The sequence below is a fragment of the Armigeres subalbatus genome, chromosome 3, assembly GCF_024139115.2.
Source record: "Armigeres subalbatus isolate Guangzhou_Male chromosome 3, GZ_Asu_2, whole genome shotgun sequence".
Taxonomy (NCBI): domain Eukaryota; kingdom Metazoa; phylum Arthropoda; class Insecta; order Diptera; family Culicidae; genus Armigeres; species Armigeres subalbatus.
Window position 1 is genome coordinate 266,423,795 of NC_085141.1, and position 23,840 is coordinate 266,447,634.

General features: G+C 39.8%; 1 protein-coding gene across 3 annotated transcripts in view; it reads left to right on the plus strand.

Annotated features, from left to right (window-relative positions):
* LOC134224093 (uncharacterized) overlaps positions 1–23,840 on the plus strand; it is a 289,525-nt gene that overhangs the window by 146,951 nt on the left and 118,734 nt on the right. The window lies entirely within an intron of this gene.

Genomic DNA, 23,840 nt, shown 5'->3' on the forward strand with positions numbered 1-23,840 from the left:
GATTGTATTTCACCTGAAAGTTGGTATCAGCTGGAGAAGAATTATGCAATACAGAATGGTTTCACTGCTAACATTCCTTTGGTAATACCCAGACAATTAATGCACAAAACAGTGTGCTCATTTTGGTTTACAAACATCGCAACAATCTTTTGAGGTAGAAAAAGCGCTTATATGACCAAAAACAGCCTAATTCAGCTGAAAAAACATAATATTCCACCTAGCGGGGATGGTGCCTCGTGTATTATAAAATATAACAAGAAAATCACAAGGAAGATGTCCAAATAATATCAATTCACATTTATTTTCGAATGCATTGCAACAGTTCTTTTGAAATATTTTTTTCCGATCTTGATTTTTTTTACTCCCGTGTTTGTCAGTGTTTAGCATCTTATAGGGGGGTTTGTCTCTCTTGGTATAATAGATTGTTATAAATGGATGACTACCACATCCTCCTTTTTAACGGAATTCTAATGAATAATAATATAAATTGTAGCATAGTCATGAATAGGCGAATTGATCATATAGCGTCGTATCAATACTTATCTTGAAGGGCTAAATCGGTCCATAGGTCTAATGGTAAGATTCGATCGCCGAAGAGTAGGTGTTTGAAGATGGAATGATGATGGGTACTATGTCCTTCGGAGAATCCAGAGAGTTATCTTCGTTTTCCGGTGTGCTTGTTGAATTTGCCAAAAAAATCGTTTTGGTATTACCGCGGTAATTTTTTACCCTATGAATCAATATGGTCGAAACTCAGGTGTGGTAAAATTCAAGTTATATCTGAGCTCTGGTCAAATTTTCAGCAAAATTGGTTCACACGCAATCGAGATCTAGATCTCCAAAGTTGACCATTTTGTATGAAAAACGACGAGTGGGCTTTTTATTATGCCGGTCACTGTAAATGGGAGGGTACAAACTCGTCTTATGACAAGTGAACATAAAGATTCCAACTCCACCAACATGACATTTTATAAGTTCATCATTATCTTCTCCCACATTGTAAACAGGCAAATTTTCTTTTTTATCTGTGACATTGTAAACTATTTTGGGTCGTTAAGAGGCGTAAGAAGGATCACTTTTAACGAAATGCTGCTTGCGTTTGCGATCAAAAGATCCCTGAATGTTCAATATTATAATTCAAATAAATGTCAGATAATCGTTTTTTTCTACTTACCGAATCAGATCGAATGCCAGAGTGACAAACTGTACGGAAGTGTCCAACTTTGCCACAACGGAGGCAGGTTTCATTTACCACAGGGCACCGCTCTCCTTGACGATGTTGGTTGAAACCACACCGCTGGCATCGAGGTTTCCTATCCGTGCCAGTGCCAGTGCTGCTTGACGAAAGATTATTTACAGAGTGCTCAAATTTGAAATCTACTCCTTTGTGGTTCATCCTGGTAGATTGGTATCTAGCCGATTGATGCGCATGAACTATCTTGGTCGTGTCATCTAAAGTAAGCTTTTCCTTTTCCAATAACTTTTGTCTAAGATCGTCAGGGGCGTATTGTATTATTTTGTCCATTATGGCGATGTGCCTACTTAGTGTTTCTGGGGCTGGGAATCGAACCCATGACCATACGCTTGTAAGGCGAACGTGTAGCCAACTACGCTACTGTGGTGAGCTGGAAGAACTATTGAGCATCACCACATGTCTATCTGCCTGAATAGATTATTTCCATGTTTCTTTTCAAAAAGATGTAATAAACTTTTATTACATCACCAACATTGCAAGGACCAACGGCAGGCAGTTGATCCTGCCTGTGAAGAAACATGGAAATGAGAAAACAGAGAGAACGATCGCTACCCACTTGAGGGTAAGCAATCGTATTCATGAGTTTAGGTTAAGTCGTTTTCATAATAATAAAGATTAGTCTCACTAGAACCATTGACGTGTACGTTAATGTATATCACAGCCACCGCGGACTGGCATCCTTTTGGGTGCTAGTCCGGCCACGTTTACTACATTGGTGGCAGCGGTTAAACAGCAAAGTTTCAAATCGAAAATGTGTTGTCCTTGAACAATTAATAAAACCAAGGATTAAAGTGAAATTTGTGTGGAGAGAAGGAAATGGATTTCATCCGTCGAATAGTCAGTGCCCAGTAGTGGAACGTCCCAGCGACAACCGAGGAAATAATAAACCGATCATGGAAAAACCGTCGCTGAGATCGAAATTAACAGCTACGAACCAGCAAATTATTGTCAACCGGCTGTTGATGCGAATCGACGATGGAACCCTCCAGCCAACACAAACCAGCGATCTTAAAACCCAAAAACATATCAACATCCAATCACCATTACCACCTAAAACGCTGTGGAGGTCTTTCAACATGGCGGTAGGTCAACGACTTTGGAATAGAAACATCCTGGTGCACGTAAGTTAGTAACACAAACTTTTTATTTTTTTTTTTCAAATCGTTTTTATGAGATAAACGAGGAAAACCGAGATAAATAGAAAAGTTTATTTTAAAGTAATAAATTTCAGTGTACTGTGCTATGCTGTGCTATCAGGGCTAATGTTTTCTTTCAAAATTCTTGCCCCTCAATTCGAAGATGTTAAAATTAGAGCGTATGTAGCTCGCAATGGATAACTGTGGAAGTAATCATAGAACAATAAATTTCCAGAAATATTTTTCCAATTGGAACATGCCATCAATAAGAAGATTTGTATTTTTAATTTGTGTTTGCGAAATTAGATATATTTTTAGTAAAACAGTCTCGATAATCCGATTCGTCATTGGAAACAAATAAGTATAATAATTATCTTCTAACATCTAAACAACCAATATGCTTTTTGGTTCAATTTAAGGAATTTTAGACTTTGCTAATAATTATTAATATTTTTTTTAATGTTATTTAAATAGGCATCCAAACGTGAAACCCTTCTACCGAAAAAATTAAATGGCTTTTGTTTAAGTTTTAATTTTTTCCTCATTTATCTGATATGGTATATTAATTTGTAATTAATTAAAATGGATCGACAGGGCTCGATGATTCTTCAATGAGTTGAAGAAGTTATTGATGACCCTACTTCTTTCCTGCAGGGCCCTGCGGGGTGCCATACCGTAGACGGAAATGAAGTACCCTACAAAGGTGTCAGTTTTATCCATCATTTATTGGCCATAGTCCTGCACCCAGAGCTACGAGCCAGAGGTCAGAGTACTGAGCCGTTTTATAGATCCATTTTTTACGCCAGAGGTCGGAATCCAGAGCCACAGAGCCAGAGGTCCGAGCCCAGAGCAACAGTGCAAGTGGTTAGATCCCATAGCACATTTTTTGGATCATATTTTTATGCAAATATACACAATGAATATGACATATCAGATCGCGTATAAAATTAATATAATTTTCTTGCTCTTATTTTTTTGGGAGGAGGGGATCTCGTTAATTCATGCCAACAGTTATTATTCACTGAAAAGTTTTCATTATCCAATGAATTGTAAAATGAAAACTTTTCGTTTTAGGGGATAGTAATGTGGTGAGCTGGAAGAACTATTGAGCATCACCACATGTCTATCTGCCTGAATAGATTATTTCCATGTTTCTTTTCAAAAAGATGTAATAAACTTTTATTACATCACCAACATTGCAAGGACCAACGGCAGGCAGTTGATCCTGCCTGTGAAGAAACATGGAAATGAGAAAACAGAGAGAACGATCGCTACCCACTTGAGGGTAAGCAATCGTATTCATGAGTTTAGGTTAAGTCGTTTTCATAATAATAAAGATTAGTCTCACTAGAACCATTGACGTGTACGTTAATGTATATCACAGCCACCGCGGACTGGCATCCTTTTGGGTGCTAGTCCGGCCACGTTTACTACACTACGGGACACCCCTGTTTCACTGTTATCGGCCGTAATTAAACCGGCAGCTTTTATTTTCAAACATATTTTATTTTGTTGTAGAAGTAATTAAATCGGCAACACTGCTTTTTTTCGTAACAACCGTAATTGAATTGGTTTCTTGATTCATTCTCGAGTCTATTGAATATAAATTTATTTTCCTCTTCTCAATTTATACATGGCAACGCTCTTCACTCAAACATATTTCTGTGCTTCCGCTTTGAAATCATTATTATTTCACCAACACATTACCAATTTATTTATTTATTTATCATCAGACTAAGGCCGGAGTGGCCTGTGCTGCACATAAAAGACTTCTCCATTCAGCTCGGTTCATGGCTGCACTTCGCCAACCACGCAGTCTGCGGAGGGTCCGCAAGTCGTCCTCCACCTGATCGATCCACCTTGCCCGCTGTGCACCTCGCCTTCTTGTTCCCGTCGGATCGTTGTCGAGAACCATTTTCACCGGATTACTGTCCGACATTCTGGCTACGTGCCCGGCCCACCGCAGTCTTCCGATTTTCGCGGTGTGAACGATGGATGGTTCTCCCAACAGCTGATGCAACTCGTGGTTCATTCGCCTCCTCCACGTACCGTCCGCTATCTGCAACCCACCATAGATGGTACGCAACACTTTCCTTTCGAAAACTCCCAGTGAGCGTTGGTCCTCCACGAGCATCGTCCAGGTCTCGTGTCCGTAGAGAACTACCGGTCTTATAAGCGTTTTCTAGATAGTCAGTTTGGTACGGCGGCGAACTCTATTCGATCGGAGCGTCTTGCGGAGTCCAAAGTACGTACGATTTCCAGCCACTATGCGTCTCCGAATTTCTCTGCTGGTATCGTTATCGGCGGTCACCAGTGAGCCCAAGTACACGAATTCTTCAACCACCTCGATTTCGTCACCACCGATATAAACTCGTGGTGGGTGGCTCACATTGACCTCTCTTGAGCCTCTTCCTATCATGTACTTCGTCTTCGACGTGTTGATGACTAGTCCAATCCGTTTAGCTTCGCTTTTCAGTCTGATGTAGGCTTCCTCCATCCTCTCAAAGTTACGTGCCATGATATCAATGTCGTCGGCGAAACCAAATAACTGGACGGACTTCGTGAAAATCGTACCACTCGTGTCAATCCCTGCCCTTCGTATTACTCGCTCCAAAGCGATATTGAATAGCAGACACGAAAGACCATCACCTTGCCGTAACCCTCTACGGGTTTCGAAGGGACTCGAGAATGCCCCTGAAACTCGAACTACGCACATCACCCGATCCATCGTCGCCTTGATCAACCGTATCAGTTTATCCGGAAAACCGTGTTCGTGCATTAGCTGCCATAGCTGGTCCCGATCGATTGTATCATATGCGGCTTTGAAGTCGATAAATAGATGATGTGTGGGCACGTTGTATTCGCGGCATTTCTGCAATACCTGACGTATGGCGAACACCTGGTCTGTGGTAGAGCGTTCACCCATAAATCCCGCCTGGTACTGCCCCACGAACTCTCTTGCAATTGGTGTTAGTCGACGGCATAAAATTTGGGAGAGTACCTTGTAGGCGGCGTTCAGCAATGTGATTGCGCGGTAGTTGCTACAATCCAGCTTATCGCCCTTTTTGTAGATGGGACACACGACACCTTCCATCCACTCCTGCGGCAGAACCTCATCCTCCCAAACCTTGGTAATCACCCAGTGCAGCGCTCTAGCCAGTGCTTCACCACCGTGTTTAAACAGCTCTCCTGGTAGTTGGTCAACTCCAGGGGCTTTGTTGTTTTTCAGCCGGCCGATCTCCTCCTGGATTTCCTGGAGATTCGGAGCCGGAAGTCGCATGTCCTGCGCGCGTGCTCCTAGGTTCATTACCATACCGCCACCGTTGTCTGCCATATCGCCATTCAGGTGCTCTTCGTAGTGCTGCCGCCACCTTTTGGATCACCTCACGCTCGTTCGTAAGAAGGTTCCCGTTTATGTTCTTACACATATCGGGCTGTGGCACGTGGCCCTTACGTGAACGGTTCAACTTCTCATAGAACTTTCGTGCGTTTTTAGCGCGGTACAGTTCCTCCGTCTGTTCACGGTCTCGATCTTCCTGCTGGCGCTTTTCCTCCGGAAATCGAGTTTTGTCTGTTTCGCGCCCGTTTGTATCGTGCCTCGTTCGCCCTCGTGCGGTGTTGCAGCAATCTCGCCCATGCTGCATTCTTCTCCTCAACTAACTGCTCACATTCGCCGTCATACCAGTCGTTTCTCTGATCCGGAGCCACCGTGCCTATTGCAGCGGTTGCGGTGCTTCCAATGGCGGATCGAATATCTCTCCAGCCATCTTCAAGAGATGCTGCGCCTAGCTGCTCTTCCGTTGGGAGTGCCACTTCCAGCTGCTGCGCGTAGTCTTGGGCTAGTCTACCGTCTTGTAGCCGCCCAATGTTAAACCGCGGCGGACGACTCCGACGCGTGTTGATCACCGTCGAGAGTTTTGAGCGCAGACATACTGCGACGAGGTAGTGGTCGGATTCAATATTCGCACTGCGGTAAGTGCGTACGTTCGTGATGTCGGAGAAGAATTTACCGTCGATTAGAACGTGATCGATTTGGTTTTCCGTTACTTGATTAGGTGATTTCCATGTGGCCTTGTGGATATTCTTACGTGGGAAGAAAGTGCTTTGGACTACCATTCCGCGGGAGGCTGCAAAGTTTATGCATTTATGGCCGTTGTCGTTCGATACGGTATGCAGACTATCCGGTCCGATGACCGGTCTATACATTTCCTCCCTTCCTACCTGAGCGTTCATGTCACCGATGACGATTTTGACGTCCCGCAGTGGGCATCCATCGTATGTCTGCTCCAGCTGCGCATAGAACGCTTCTTTCTCGTCGTCGGATCTCCCTTCGTGTGGGCAGTGCACGTTGATGATGCTATAGTTGAAAAAACGGCCTTTTATCCTCATCTTGCACATCCTTGCGTTGATTGGCTGCCACCCAGTCACGCGTTGGCGCATCTTTCCCAGCACTATGAAGTCGGTTCCCAGCTCGTTGGTGGTGCCACAGCTTTGGTAGAAGGTAGCCGCTCGATGCCCGCTTTTCCACACTTTCTGTCCTGTCCAGCAGATTTCCTGCAGCGCTACGACATCGAAGTTGCGGGGATGTAATTCATCGTAGATTATCCTATCGCAACCTGCGAAGCCTAGCGACTTGCAGTTCCATGTTCCAAGCTTCCAATCGTGATCCTTTATTCGTCGCCTAGGTCGTTGCCGATTGTATCGAGTCGTATTATCTTCTATGTCGTTCGTAATAGTTGTTTTAAAGGCGGCTTATTGGGCCTGCGCAAACCTCCTGTCTCGTCGGAGGGCCGTCGTGTCAGGGCTGTTTAGCGTCCCACCTAACACCAGGACTTGGGCTTGTGCGCTTTGAGCGGCACACGGTCGCTTTGGCGGAGCCTACTTGCGGATACATGCAGCTTTTTATAGAGGTTTAACAGGGCCCACTGTCAAACCCCACCACATCCTAGGCAGGCGCCACAACTCGCAGATGGCCTGGGGAGGGATCGTCAAGCCCTTGGACATAGTCCCTGCTGCCCCTACATTACCAACTTCCCTCTTTTTAAGAGAGTATCCATCAAAACAGTTTTTTCAATAGCAGCAGCCCAAAAAGATTTTTTTAGTACACCTTTCCGTTTACCAAAATCATGTCACTAATACAGTCCCTCTTTGTAACTTCCCGGTGAGCACACAACAAAGTATTTGTTGTCATTATCCTAATACACCGCTTTGTTTTAATTCACCAACACAAGGTGTTGTCTACACTTCTCTATAATCATCAGTCCATCTTTCCAGCGCCGCAATTAACATTTTCACTATCAAGAACAAAATGGCGTTCGAAATCAAGTTTGTTTCCTTTTTACGAAGCACTTGTACATCTTCAAATAGTAACTTCTCTTTATTTTCAATAGCCATTTTGGCAAGCATTCATGAAATCCTATTAAAAGAATCAAACAAAAATATCCACCTCTGCCACTCTAGCACTAAAAATTAATAGAGCGTCCATTGCAGATTTAACCTTTTTCGGGCATCTTTTTCTCATTTTTTTTTTTTAATTTTGCATCAATCAATGTATTCCACATTTTTCTTCCTACGTATTACATACCTCGACTAGTAGCACGCAATTTCCCTAAACTAAATCACAAGTTTTCAAAATTTTCTTATGATTTTTCCGCTCGATTTTCCACTCGTCGCCACGATTTGTGATAACGGTAGTCTAGTGAGCACCGATGTTGCGAGAAGACTGATCGCTCCAGAGAATCTGTGTCAAAAGGTCGAAGGTCAAAAGGTCGAAGGTCAAAAGATTGAAGGACAAAAGGTCGAAATGACAAAAGGTCGAAGGGTCAAAAAGTCGAAGGGTCAAAAGGTCGAAGAGTCAAAAGGTCGAATATGTGTCATAACGTCGAAGGTCAAAAGGTGGAAGGACAAAAAGTCGAAAGAACAAAAAGACAAGAAATGAAATGGGAGTTGTGAGTAGTGACAAGTGAGATGCAAGATGGAAGTAGTGAGCATAGATAAATGAGAAGTGAGAAGTAAAAAGTGAGAAGTGGAAAGGAAGAAATAAGAAGGGGATGTTCATATACCACGTGGACTAGTTTTGGTCAGATTTGGATACCACCCTCCCCCAGCGTGGACATTTGCTCATATAAATTTTCAAAAATTTGTATCGACCGTGGACAATCGACATACCCCCCCTCTCCCCTAAACTGTCTACGTGGTATATGGACAGCCCCGAAGTAAAAAGTGACAAGTGAGAAATGTGATGTGAGAAGTGAGGAACGGAGAAGTGAGAAGTGAGATGTAAATAAGAAGTGAAAAGGAAGAAAGAAGAAAGGAGGAAACATATATAGTAAGAAAGAAAAAGAACAGAAGAGGAAACAAGAACAAAGAAAGGAAGAAAAAGAAAGATGGAAGAAGGAAAAAGGACGAAAGAAAGAAGGAAGGAAGATGAAAGAGAGAAGACACAATGAAACAAAACAAAAGAAAGAAGGAGGAAGCAAGTAACAGAAAAAGAGCAGAAAGATGAAAGAAATGAGGAACAAAAAAGAAAGAAAAAAGGAAGAAAGAAAAAATAAAGAAGAAAGATGGAACAAAGAAGATAGAAATAAGGAAGAAAGAAAGAAGGAAGGAAGAAGAATGGAAGAAGGAAGTAAAGAAGAAGTAAGAAAGAAGGAAGAAAGAAAGATGAAAGAAAGAAGAAAGAAGAAGAAAAAAAAGAAAGTAGGAAGAAATACAGAAAACAAGAAAGAAGAAGAAAGAAAGAAAGGAGAAAGAAAGAAGAAAGAGAAAAGAATGAGAGAGGCAAGAATGAAGAAGAGGAAAAAAGAAGAAAAAAGAAAGTAGGAAAAAAGAAGGAAAAAGGAGAAAGAAAGAAGGTGAAAAGAAGGAATAAAGACGGAAGAAAAAAGGAGAGAAAGGCAGAAGGAAGAACGAAGAAAAAAATAAGGAAGGAAGGAAGGAAAAAAGAAGAAGAGAAACGGAAGAAAGGAAGAAAAAAGGAAGAAAGAAAAGGAAAAGAAAAGCAAACAAGAAGGAGTAAAGAAGGAAAAAAGGAAGAAAGTAAAAAGAAAGAAGGAAGCAATACAGTAAACAAAAAGGAAGTAAAAAAGAGGAGAGAGGGAATGAAGAAAGAGAGAAGAAATAAGGAAGAAAGGAGGAAAAAATAAGAAAACAAGAAGATAAAAATTAGATAAAAAAGAAGAAAAAAAAGAAAAAAGAGGAACTAAGTAGGAAGAAAGAAGGAAAAAAGAAGGAAGAAATAAGGAAGAAAAAAGGTGGAAAGAAGGAAGGAAGATGAAGCAAAGAAGGAAGAAAAAGAAAGAAGTTAGAAATAAATAAGATGGAATATGGAAGGAAGAAGGAAGAAAAAGGAAGAAAAAGAATTAAAGGAAGGAAACATATGAAGTAAGAAGGAAAAAAAGAAAGAAGAAATAAGAAAGAAGGAAGAAAAAAGACTTTTCGTCCTTTCGACCTTTTGTCCTTCGACTTTTGACGCAGTTTTTTTTGTTTCGACCTTTTGTCCCTTCAACCTTTTGACGCTTCGACCTTTTGTCCTTTCGACCTTTTGTCCTTCGACCTTTTGACCTTCGACCTTTTGTCCTACAGCCGCATTAGAAGTGCTATCTTCGATCGTGCATTGGATGTGTTACTCCCGTGTTTGTCAGTGTTAGTATTATTAGCATCTAATTGAGTCAGGCTATTGACATCCTATTGTTTAGCCCATCGCCAGATCGTAACCAGGATGTCCCGGACTATATTTTTTTTCATACTGCGTTTCAATGATGACAGCGGGCTGTGTCTATTGATGATGATGACACCGCGCTTGTCATTGGCTCGAATTGAGTTCTCCAAAGCAAGAATCACCAACACCAATGTCTCTGTGTAGGATGTATAAAATAAAAGTGGGTGGTAATCCAGTTGCAGCAAAATCATCACATACACGCGAGAGGAATACAGCGGATTCACGCACACTTTTATTCATTTAGAGAACTCCATAGGGGGTTTGGTATAATAGATTGCTATAAATGGATGTCTACCACACTGATGAGCAATTTGGTGTTCGCCTTCAACCACTCATCAGTTATTAAGAGTTACGAATTTAATTCGACTGAATCAATTTGAAGAATATTCGACTGGAGTTGCTCGTATTGTATAACATTTTTGTTTCTGACTTACCTACCTGATTTACCACCAGGGTGTCAAAAATCATTGTTTGCAGATGACATGGGCCTTTCTGTTAAAAAGCAAAGCCTTCGTGTCATTTGTAGTATAGATTACAAAAAAGCTTGGACATTTTTTTCCACTTACTTGCAAAAAAGGAAAAATTTCCCCGAATGCTTCCAAAACTCAGCTTATAATATTCACAGATAAGCCGAGAGCTTCTTATTTGAAACCTTCTAGCTGGCATATTGTCACTATGAAGGGGGTTCCTATTAATTGGTCTAGAGAAGCTAAATGTTTAGGACTTCTGATAAATTAAAAATTAACTTTTAAAAATCACATTGAAGACATTCAAATGTAACAAATATATCAAGTGTCTATATCCACCTATAAAAGGAAAATCAAATCTTTGTCTTAAGGACAAATGTTTGATTTACAAACAAATTTTCAGACCAGCCATGTTGTTTGCTGTGCCACCAATATGTACTAATTACTGCAATACCAGAAAGAAGGCAAGTCAGAGTATTCAAAATAAAATTTTGAAAATGATTCTGAAGTTTCCTCCGTGGCATACAATGAACTTCATCGAATTTCTAATATTGAGGCATTGCAACAAATGTCCAATAAATTAAAATCTTACATTGCAACGACTAACTCCTCGTACCCTTAGCATTAGGTTAAGTTTAGTTTAAAACATTGTAATTCCTACATGATTTGATTCAACTAAATGAAAAATCTTAACTGCGAGAGACAATTGAAATGTATTAATAATAACTAAAAATGGATAAGGATAAAAGTGTTAAGAAAACACGAAACACCTAGTATAAGAAATGAATGCATCTATTAGATATTTAGCAAATAACGTTAGTTGAAAAAAGAGATTGACTTCATTAAACCAGTTTTGAGGAAAGATGACGACCACGTTTGCAAAGCACCAAACACGACGAATTTATGATCAAGACCTAACAAAGAAACATTTAAACCCATTTACATCCCCTTTCCAGAGATGCAATTGCAATACGATATTTTTCTCTTGCAAAATCGAATGCGGCGTTGGGCATGGTGCATTGCATTTGCCGGCAGGAATGCCCGATTAATTTATGGCTTATTTATAGCCGCTAGTGCACTTGTCCAAGCATCACAGACGAGATCAAGAATGCCAATCTAGGGAGGATTTAACACCACATTCGTGCTCGTTTACCGGACTGTGAGTCTACAGTATGCGACATGCAAATCATGAAAAAAAACTATATTTTCTGATAATAATATTATAAGAGCTTAAGCTCGAAGGTGTCAAATCTCTGTCTGAAGTCAAATAACCAAATTGATTAAAATAGTCAATTTTAAGTTAATGGTGTACCTTAAGGCGGGAGAAAACTCACCAGAGCTGGGTGAATTTTCACTCATATATTCTACTTTATTGATTCCACAACTTCAGCACCGTAACAATTTCATCATATTTGAAAGTCCATCCAGTAGTACCACCGCCAGTCCGCCAGCTGTGTGGAGAAATCCACCATGACAAATGCATGCTGCACAGTTCAAGGTGGTACAGATCTTGTAGTCAGATTGCCTAGAGCATGTTGGTACTTGGTGGTTCATTGTTTTCTTACGATTAGCAACAGCTGTAGGGATGCCAGGATGATTTCCTTGGGAAATCATAACAGGTTTCTGCCGGGCGAAATCAAAGGGTGAAAAAGTGAAAGGATAATTTACTTCTTGTTGTTTAATGATTCCAGTTTCTATGCCGTTCAGCAACTACTAGAGGCGAAGGGTTTTTATTTTTACTAGGTAGCTGTATGCTGTGATATGGCAGGTAAAGCCACACTACATAATTATATAAAGCGCGGCACTTTCAATTTCGTCGTTCGATGCTTACTTCGCTTACGAACCACGTCGCTCACCAGAAAAAGAAAAAAATCTACCTTCCAACTAGTAGTAGAGAAAAAATCGCCATTTGATCTCATCCCATCCCATTGCATTAAATTATGATTTCACTTTCAATGGTCCAATGTGTCGTCGCCATCGTACCACCACGAAGCGAACGGTTAACTAAGTAGCAGAACCTCTTGGTAGCCAGTGGAAAGGAAGGGGCTCGACTCAGGAAACGGACGAAAGCGAAAACTGCAATCACTTACCTTATTTAATACTTCCTTCTTTGAACTTGACGTTGATTTTCATTCGATTTGGATTACGTAACAGCAGTGTGTTGACATATAATCTACTGATCAAGATAAATCATGCTAATGATTCAGCCAATATGTTGAAGTTCAATTCCATTTTTTCCACAACCGGTTCGTATTAGCTTAAATTTACGGTTTTGACTTACTTCAATAAATTAAGTTAAACAATCTATATTTCTATTTTAATCAATCATAAATATGAATCTGTAGAATCAAGTTACCCTCGAGATATCGAATGGATTACAGAACGCTAGGATAATAATTTTGACTTCTATTCAAAATAGATTTCAATTGTGGAATTGAAAGCAATTTAAATTCGTTGTTGGAAGGAATAAAAATTCGTTATTCAAATGTACACATAGTTTTGTTTGTTTTGCAAACCGGAGATAACCTTCCAACATGCTCTATTATGATTGTCAACGATTCATTCGTATTCGTATGCATCGACGCCCATTTCATGCGACGGAAACCTTTGAAATGCTGTCAACCAGTGGGCGTCTCTTAACCAGAAATCGCAATTGCATGTGCTCGTTGGTAAATATTTGCGAAATAACCTGCCACTGACTGCCGGCTTAAGGTATCTATTACCCGCCAGCTACAGTTGCTTCCCCACCGTCGAAAAGGTATTCCTAACGAACATCTCAACAGTTGACATTCATTAGGCTAGGAAATGAATATTAATTATTATCATACACTTTTCTTCACTTCCCACCAATGGACTGGCATCCAAAGCAGGACCATGCAAATGACAGCCACTATGGTTGGTATTGCGGGCCCGTTCAGCTACCGAGGTACAAAGTTAGATGAGGAGATGAAAAACCACTCAACAGTCGATAATACCACCGTTGCTCACCACGCGCCACTGCTGCAGGCCAGGCTGGCATGACTGTCGCCTGTGACGTGTGTTGAATCAACTTTTGAATCACTTCTGGTTCAAGTGTCATTCACATCTAATGTGCCGCCGCAGATCGACAGCAAAACGGATCTCCGGTAATACCACCGGAGACGGCGGACGTATGTTTGTTTTACCGGATTAAAGAGAGGCTAATTTGTCTCGCAGAATAAAAAGTGAATGAATGGATCGTGCAAATAAATGAACGATACCCGATCCCAACAGGAAATGCCTTAAACGCAAACACCTACCATCACCGCGATACGCAACCGAACTCGCACTTCAGCTTGATTTTATTGCTGGCTGGTGAGTAATTAATGCTATTAAGATATTAATGACAAAACCAATGACCATGAACAAATATGGCAGTGGTTCGGTGGACAAGTGCACAAGCCTCCCTCCATCGCAAAACATATTCATGGCGAACTCATGCCTATCGTAACCGTATTAAGCCACTTACTAGATGAGTGCTGTTTTTGGTAATGTATAGGGAGAATAGGGGCATAGTGAGTACGATCAATATCTCTTAGATTGAATATTTTTATGCACTACAATACGTCATATGAACCGCTTCAATATCAGTTCACAGTAAGGCATGGAACATGCGAATCCACGTTACATTCAATTGCATTGGTGCAATTTTGAATCAGTGTGGCTTCAAACAACGTACGTCCAGCTAGTCCTTTACATATCCACCACCTTTATTGATATCACTTTTTGTTGTTAATTTAACTCGAATCGTCCTGGAACACTCACGCAGTCCCGCCAATCTTGTAAACGACAAGCGTGCTACTTTCGAACATGTTGTACTTTCTACAATTTTTTTTTCTTCAATTTTTTATCAATTATCTCTAATAATATGACATTACAGCTTATTATACATTAAGCACCAGCATATTTATTAACTGTCAGGTTTCGTATGAATAAAATATTCTTTAAACATTAATTGCAGCAGCACATTATGCCCCTATTCCCTTCGCCAATAATTTTCATACTTTAATTAATACTACTGGAGTAGATCAACTTCCATAAACGGAGGTACCAATTGATTTGGAATGTGGAAAATTGATAAAAACACTCCACTCTGTGTATTACACAACTCAGTAGGTAATTGGTTTGCATTCGACAAAACCACAACAAAATTTACAATTATACTAATAGATAAATTTGTGTCCCACCAAAACGTGAAACCAGTAAGCACGAAATATCATTCCTGAACCATTGCGAATTTCGAAGGGACTCGTGGACAATTCTGAAATTCGAACTATGCATATCATCCGATTCAACTTCGCCTTGACCAAACATGTAGCGGATTTTTGGGCCCATTGTGCCACTCGGCATTTATGCAGTAAACTATCTATTAAGCGACCCAACAGGTACACAGATAAAGCCAATCAGTGAAAAACATTATTTTCACGGAAAAAAGTTAGTTTTAAAATTGTTGATGTTGGGGCAAAAGTCTCAGTAAGGGCAAGAAGGCCACCCCTTTGTTCGTTTTCTTGGATTTTAGCCTTTCTCGTATACTGTTTTGGCACATATCCTCAACTGATTTACTGGCTTGCATTCGACGGGAAATCCATAATACATACATGAAATGTGTAAAAATAGCTATCTCATTTTTAAGGCACTTACTTTTACCTGATTTACTCGCAACAAATTGCATTCGGCGCAGAATCCTGTTCCAATGCTTCCTATTGGCCGGATTGGATTATGGACTCCGAAATTATGGCCAAATACATTTTTTACACGAAAATCGCGCAAAAAAATCATCCTTATTCTTCAGGTACTAATCCTTAACCGATGTCCCATTAGTTCATATTAAAAATTTGCCAGATTGAACTATGGCCTTCCAAATTATGTACAATATGCATTTTTGTACTCGAAAAATGCGTAAAAAATTATCACTAATTTTTTGAGGGAAGAGTTGTTTGGCCGAAACCCATTCGGCCGAAAGCCATTTGGCTGAATGCCATTAGGCCGAATAAACCATTAGGCCGAAACCTATCTGGCCAAAAGTCATTTGGCCGAAAGGGTCATTTGGTCGAATGAGTCATTTGGCCGAAAAGGTAATTTGACCGAAAGGGTCATTTGGCCGAAAGGGTCGTTTGAAAAGTGAGAAATTAGGAATGAGAAGAGAGACGTCTCACTTCTCACTCTTCATTTTTCTCTTCTCACTGTAAAAAGTGAGAAGTGCGAAATGAGTAGTGAAACGATTCGCTACCCACTTCGCACTACTCATTTTGACAGTTTGAAGTGATAAATGAGGTGTGAGAAGTGAGACGTCTTACTTTCCATTTCTCACTTCTAACATATCACTTCTCACTCCTCATTTCTCACTTCTCACCTTTGGCCCTTACGTTCCAATTACTCTTTCGGTCAAATGACCCTTTCGACCAAATGAACCTTTCGGCCGAACGACCATTTCGGTCAAACAACCCTTTCAGCCAAATGGCCATTTTGATCAAACGACTCTTTCGGCCAAATGACCCTTTGGCCAAACGACCCTTTGGCCAAACGACCCTTTCGGCCAAACGACCCCTTCGGCCAAATGAGTGTTTCGGTCAAACGACCCTTTCGGCTAAATTACCCTTTCGGCCAAACGACCCTTTCAGTCAAACGACCCTGTCGGCCAAACGAACCTTTCGGCCAAACGACTCTTTCGGCCAGATGACCCATTCGGCCAAATGACTTTCGGCCTAATGGTGTGTTCGACCAAATGGTATATTCGGCCAAAAAACTATCGCCTTAGTGGCATTCGGCCAAATGGCTTTCGGGAAAATTTCTCCAGATCGAACTATGAGCTCAGAAGTTCTGGTCAAAATATATTTTCTCGAGACAAAAACGAGTAAAAAAGTCTAGCTCATTTGTCAGGCACTTATATCAATCTGATTTGGTTGCAACGATTGTACGACAACTAACCGGGAAAACAATTCCCCGAGTGCAAATTCCTCGAAAATAAAGTATCTACAAACACATAATAATCGACAGAAGAGAGCAACGTTCAAATATACGTTCAGGAGTGTCTTATTGTGATGCAACTTTTTAAAGCAACAATGTGAAGGCTTAAAACTTTTTGATTTTTCAAGGTAATTTTTTTTAAATTCTTTATTTAGGTGTTTTTTTAATTCTAGATTAAGTTCAACACCCTTTTTCAAGGTAAAAATATTTCACTATTCCATTTACTTCCGCTATATTCACTTTGTATTAACGGATACGTATTTCGTTGTCGCTTTGTTGTCGATAACAAAACACTGAAGAAGTTTTCAAGTAGAAAACGAAATACGTATCTTTTGATACAAAGTGAATATGGCGGAAGTAAACGGAAAAGCGAAGTATTTCCACCTTGTAACATTTTCCCCTAAGACGATCAATATTAATTTATCATTCTTGGCTTTTCCTAATTTTTGGAAATCTATGTTCTCGAACGTTGACCTACTTTGTAGGACGTTCTGAAGGCCACAAAAAAACTCACACTTACGGTGCGAGGAGATGGAACAGCTGTGCCGTTCTCAAGAAACACGCAAGTTCTATCGGAAGCTCAACGCATCCCGCAAAGGCTTCTTGCAGCGAGCCGAAATGTGCCGGGATAAGGATGGGAGCATCTTGACGGACGAACGTGTGGTGATCGAAAGGTGGAAGCAGCACTACGAGGAACATTTGAATGGCGCTGAGAGTACAGGCAGTGAAAGTCAAGGCAGCGGAGGAGATGACTACGTCAGTTCAGCAAACGATAGAAGCCAACCAAGAAAGAACCAAGCCATACGCATAGCCTCTGAAGACCTTTCCGTGCACAATGTGGTGCTATTGGTTTTTTACCGACGGTAGTTGATGTTGTAAGGGGCCCTCCTTAGCCGTGCAGTAAGACGCGCAGCCACAAAGCAAGACCATGCTCAGGGTGGCTGGGTTCGATTTCCGGTTTAGGCAATTTTCGGATTGGAAATTGTCTCGACCTCCCTGGGCATAAAAGTATAATCGTGTTAGTCTCATGATATATGTTCCTGCATCGCAGCAACCAATGTGTAGGAATGTGTTCTGTATTTTTTTATCTTAGCAACCACTGTACATTGTTGACGCTAGTTTACTATAAATACCGCTCTACGGGGAGTTAGAGCTCATTCATTATCAAACCATTAAAGCGAATACATGATAAACCCAAAGAACCAATCTCTATTCAAAACCTCTGGAACTGAATCATCCATTATCAATATTTTCCTCCGCTATCAAACATATTGGTCCTTCGAACCGGATATAAGCGAGTCAAGAACTATCCGAATCTTGCAAGTCGAACCGTACGAAATTCCTAAGATCTGTCATTTCCGAAAGTCAATAAGTGAAGACGTTCTGATGGTGATACCGTCGTATACAATACATCAATCCGTCGGTTAAGTCCTTGTCAAGTTGTAATCAATCTGCAAACGCCGCTCCAATTTCAGTCATTCACCGATTTGGGTGTACAAGTTCAATCAGTTGTTGATAGTTCAAGTCATCAATCAGTAATCCTTTCTCGTTCCGGAGGTGTATCAAGCTTTACGTAACAAGTACTGAATTAAACTTCTTGTGGTGCATAAACAATCCATCCAACGTAGACAATTCATCCAACTCATACCGTACATAAGTCGCAAGATGCCAACTAGACGAATACCTCGAAATAGACAAAACATCACTTCAGAATAATCAATTCCAATTGAAAATCCAATAAACCAAGAAGCTCCCGCTCAAGTGAATGAATCTTCAACGCCTCAACATTCACTGGCAAGAAATCTGTCTGAATCATTCCACGGATTCCAAACCTGGGAACAACATGTCAACGAAGAAACAATGAAAGAAATTAAAGGATATGTCCGTCAACGAAACAAGGTTGAACAATCCATGTTAAGAATTCAAAGATTAACACGTACGTCCCCAACCCCCATTTTACGACAAAACTCAAAATTCAAAACCACGCAGCTCAGCCAATTTCTAACGGATTTTCAAGCAATCTTCTGGAATCGATCACAAAATTCCTATAGTTTTAGGAACCGTGCAATGACCATGGTTTAGGATATATTCCGGGGAGTACTGGGGTTACCTCCCTCCCGGAAAAAATGGTCACTGACAGATCGGCTTGGAAATCCATCGTGCGACATGTCAAACTTCATGATTTTGCAAAACAAGTACACTGGAGTTCATTTCGGAGATTTTTGATCGAATTGGCCACCCTCCGGGTACTTCCAGCGCCTGGTTCCCTTGGGGAAGTGGCCAATTTTCATTCAATCTTGGAACCCATCTTGCGACATATCAAACTTCATGATTTTGCAAAACAAGTACACTGGAGTACATTTCGGCGATTTTCGATCGAATTGGCAGCCCTCCGGGTAAGCATACGCGGTATTTCGAAAAATTTCGTTTTAGGGCATTCGAAACGAAATTCCGCGGAATTCCGCGGAATTTGAGTATGGCGAAATCCAATTTTCTAATTTCGTTTCGTATCGTTAAATTTAAAAAAATTCGACAGAAAAATCATTCTTTTAACGAAATTTAACGGAATTTCGCGGAATTTCGAAAATTATTTTTAATAATTCCAATTTTTATATTATAAAAAAAAATCGGCTGCGCCGCTTAGTAAAGCCATTCAAACTCTACTCAATATTTTATACATATAAAATCTTTTACTAAATCTCACTACATAATACAATTCTGTATCTTCAACTGAAACGCTTGCGACTTGAAAATTTCTTCGATGTTTTGTTAAAAGTGTTCAAGTGTAAAACGTAATGCATATTTGTTAATTTAAATAATATTGTTCAGTGAAGTAAAAATAATTTGTAGATCTCATCGTTTTGGTATGCTATATTTTTATTTAAGTTTAACTGAGTTGTGTTTGTGTATGTAACATGTAATGTATTCTGAGGCGTTTGTTCGATTTGTGCTCTTCTAGTTGTGGAAACTCTTTGAAAAGCGAAATAATCCTCACTGGACTACTGAATATTCTCTGTTTTCCGTTGTCTTTTGAAAGTATTCAGTTTAAACAACCATTGTTTGAAAGCGTGACGTTTCAGAAGTTTTCCTGATATAGTGGATTGTTAGATCTTTGCAGAATTAAGAATGCTCCAGATTTGAGGCATTCTCTGATTATTATTATTATTTCGGATTCTGCAACTGATTCATATTTTTCCGATTGAGATCATTGTCATGACTTAAACTTCTACCTTCAGATATTTTTGATTCCATATATCATGGAAATCTATATTTTTTCTAGATTCTGCAGATCCAGATTATTCAAACGCTTCAAAATCGTTCCGATTTTTTGTCACAATCGTGCCGGGTTTTCCGTAGGGCAGTTTGTTGTTAGTTTGGACGTGCTGCTGTTTTTAACAGTTAATATTTAGCAATACACCCGATTCTGTTTTTACACGGATTTTTTTTTTACACAGCCGTGCAAATAAAAATCCCATACAAAATGTTTGCAAAGTTGCTCCATTTTGCATGATTCGTCGAGAAATCATAAAACTTTTTTTAGACGAATTTTCGAATTTTGAACTGAAAACTTTTTTTACACGGAACGCATCCCCCGTGTATAAAAAACTATCGTGTGTAATCATAAATGTCTGCGTTCGAGTTGTTGGCATAGAATGAGTAATGGCCAAAATACTATTTTTTGTACAAAAAGCGCGTAAATAATCCCGCCATTTTTTTTGCACGTATTCTCAACCATTCTTGCATTCAAATGGAAATCCTGTCTTATCATTTTATAGTGAAAATTGACTATGACCCGTACCGACCCGTACCCGACAATTTTTGCAGTCATAAACCCGAGCTAGACCCGAACTAATTTTTTGGCGGAAAACTCAAATTAGATACATTATATGTCTCTTTACATTTGAAAAAGTAACGAACAAGCCTGAAAATTACTAGAAGCGAATAAAAAATATACAATACTTTATTTCCTTAACTCGTACCCGACCCAGACCCGACAGTTTATCATCTCACAAACCCGTACCCGACCGAACCCGACATTGTTCTAATTTTCCAAACCCGAACTCGACCCAAACCCGTCAGGTTCGAGGTCGGGTCGGGTTTCGGGTTTGAAAACCCGAAACCCGACCATGTCTAATACTGGCATGGCGATCACCTCTTTAGAGCTACCGACTGAATAGTAACATAGCAGTCTCGATTAAAAGATTAAATCCTGTCCTAGCTCTCATTTTATTGCTAAAATCAGCAAATAACCGTATTTTCTTACGGAAATTTGTTCTTCATTTTGCAGAGCTGCAGAAATAGCGGCTAAACAGATTCATCATGGAATTCGGAACGTTTTCCGGGGCACCAGGAAATACGTAGCAAGTAGACAGTTCCACATAATCCACGGGTTATGCCTAGGGAGTTGGTCATTTGGCGTAAAGTCATTTGGCATAATGCCATTTGGCATAAGGTCATTTGGCATAAAAAAACATTTGGCATAACGGACATTTGGCATAATTGACTACAGCGACAAAAGTAAGGGTCATTTGGCATAACGGACATATAACATAATTTTTGTTATTCATAAAATAAATGACATATGTAAAAAAAACCTGGAATAGTGAATATAGCATAATAAAATACACAATCCTTTCGAAGAAAGCATGCATTAGCCGAGTATGGAGCGCTTGCTCGGATGGTGGATGCAATTTTTTTCAAAAGTAGGTGTTTGCTCGAATTAAGGCAATGGTGGATATTACCCTTTCTTAAAAAGTAGTTGCTCGCCCAGATTTAGGCAATGGTGGATGTGATCCCTTATTTAAGAGTAGACGCTTTCTCGAATTACGACAATTGGGGATGTGATCTCTTCTTAAAATTAGGGCGTTCCCTCGGAATGAAGCGATGGTAGATGTGAGCTCTTCATTATAACTAGGCGCTTGCTCGAATTAAGGCAATGGTGAATATGATCACTTCTTGAAAAGTAGGCATTTGCTTGGATTAGTCCAATGGTGGATGTGATTCCTTATCTTTAAAAGTAGGCGTTTGTCCGGATTAGGGCAATGGTGGAAGTGATCTCTCTTTTAAAGTGGGCGTTTGCCCGCAAGAATCCAATGGGGGATTTGATCTTTTTTTCAAAATTAAAAGTAATTGTTTTTATGAAAATAGAAGTTTGTTTATAATACAGAATACAAGCGTCACAGAATCCAAAACTAAATTCACTCGCGTTTTCAAGGGCACACCACTCAATACGGAGGCAGTTGACGACTTTTGTTTTTATTGTTTCAGCTTTGCAGTGTCGCAGCATCCGTGGAATAATAAAAATGACAGTTGAGTGGTATGCCCTTGAAAACGCGAATGAATTTTGTTTTGGATTTCGAGATGCTTGTCCTTAACAGTTCCAAATTATGCCAAATGACCCACTTTTTTGTTGCAGTTCAAAATTATGCCAAATGTCCGTTATGCCAAATGACCGTTATGCCAAATGGCGTTATGCCAAATGACTTTATGCCAAATGACCCAGACCCTGATGCCTACATGCAGATAGCGTGAAAATGTTGTCAGCGCATCTGAAGGATATTATTGTTTAGGTTCAACTCGCACCGCGGCGTACTAAAGAATTTGTGAAAAAGTGATGAAACGAAAAATCGTTTTCATCTAGCAGTTACGATTTTCGTTTATCTTCCAAGGCTAACTCCTTAAAAAAAAGTGATTGATGAAGCCCCCCACCATAAAAAACTCACAACGTAAAAAAAGTCGAGTTTTGTATTGCAATTAACAGCTTTCATACTGCTTAGATTTGTTGAAAAGACCATTTTTGAAAGTTCAATAACATTCAATAAATCTTCATGAATTTGGTCTAAAATTTACCTGTATACTTTATTCAAGATGTTAATTGAAATGGATGGGTGGCACTTTGAATCTGTAATACTTTTCAAAATGGTGAACAGATCTAATCAATATGAAATCTTTTGGAAATATTAAGCGATATTAGGCGATGAATATTTTCACGTTGTTTATGGTGAGAGGCATACTTTTGAAAATGGTGAATAGATCCAAAATAACCTGTTACTTACATATGTTTTTTTTTGTAAAATTAAGCTAGATTCTCCCTATGGCATTTGGGTCACAATTATGTAGAATGAAATCAGTAGTGATTCAGTTTCATTTCAAATTATTCTTGTTTGAATATGGAACAAAATAGAACGAACTCGCTGGTTTCCCCAAAACATCCTTTTAAAATTTTCAATTAAATGAAATCATTATGTTGCTGCCAAGAAAGGCGCCGTAATTGCAAAGTGGATTTATCCGTAGATAAAATGACGCATTCATACACCAAAATATTTGAAACTCGTGATTCATTCGTGGTTCAAATCTGCAGTAAATAGAACTGAGCGTTATGGCAGTTTTAAGTTTTTGACAACTGACTGGTATAAAAAATGAATCTAGAACAGCTGCTGGGCAAATAAATGTTGCAGATTCATATTCAAAATGAGGATTGCTGATTTTGCTCTTAGGCCGTTACATTTAATAAAAGTTATGTCCTACTGATGCCGGAAAGGTCAAGGGGGAGAGGGTTATAAAAAATCCGAGTTTTTCGATTATAATCATGAAAATGTATTTTGTGGAACAAAGAGAGAGATAGTCATAAATGACGCTATTTTCGTTTCAAATATTGACTTCGTAGACTTCTTTACGTAGTAAATTCAGCATTCATACATATAACCTAGTGTATTTTGACTACTAGGTCATAATGATGTTAGTAGAGCTGCCTTGATCAACTTCACCCCAAACCAGATTACTCAAAAAATGTGTGATAATTTAATTTATTTTGCTAAATGCATTTCAGAAAACTAAAGTTGTTGATTATTGCAACGTATACCAGTACATGTTTTGAAAATATTTGTTTCGATTTAAAATGTAAACACACATTGTTATTGCATGTTTTGTCTTTTTTTTTCCTGTTCGGGTGTGCCACTGCGACCAATTATTAGATCTATTGTAGCGTTACCCGTATCCTTAGTGTTTAAGTGCATGTCGAATTACTCCAGTGCTATTGAGAAGCAATGCAGTATCGGTTTCGATACAGTTGTTGTTTTGTTTTCTCAAGACCACCATGACAAGGTCCCGCTATTTAGACCCTTCATAGAGAGCAATCCCATTGAAGGCGCGCCCCTTATCAATAGGAAATCAATCTTTTCTTGAGAAAACAGAACAGTAATACTGTTTTGGCCATGCATCGGAGCCCTAGCCACATCCTTGTCTTGCTGCTAGAATATCACCAGTGAAACTCTTAA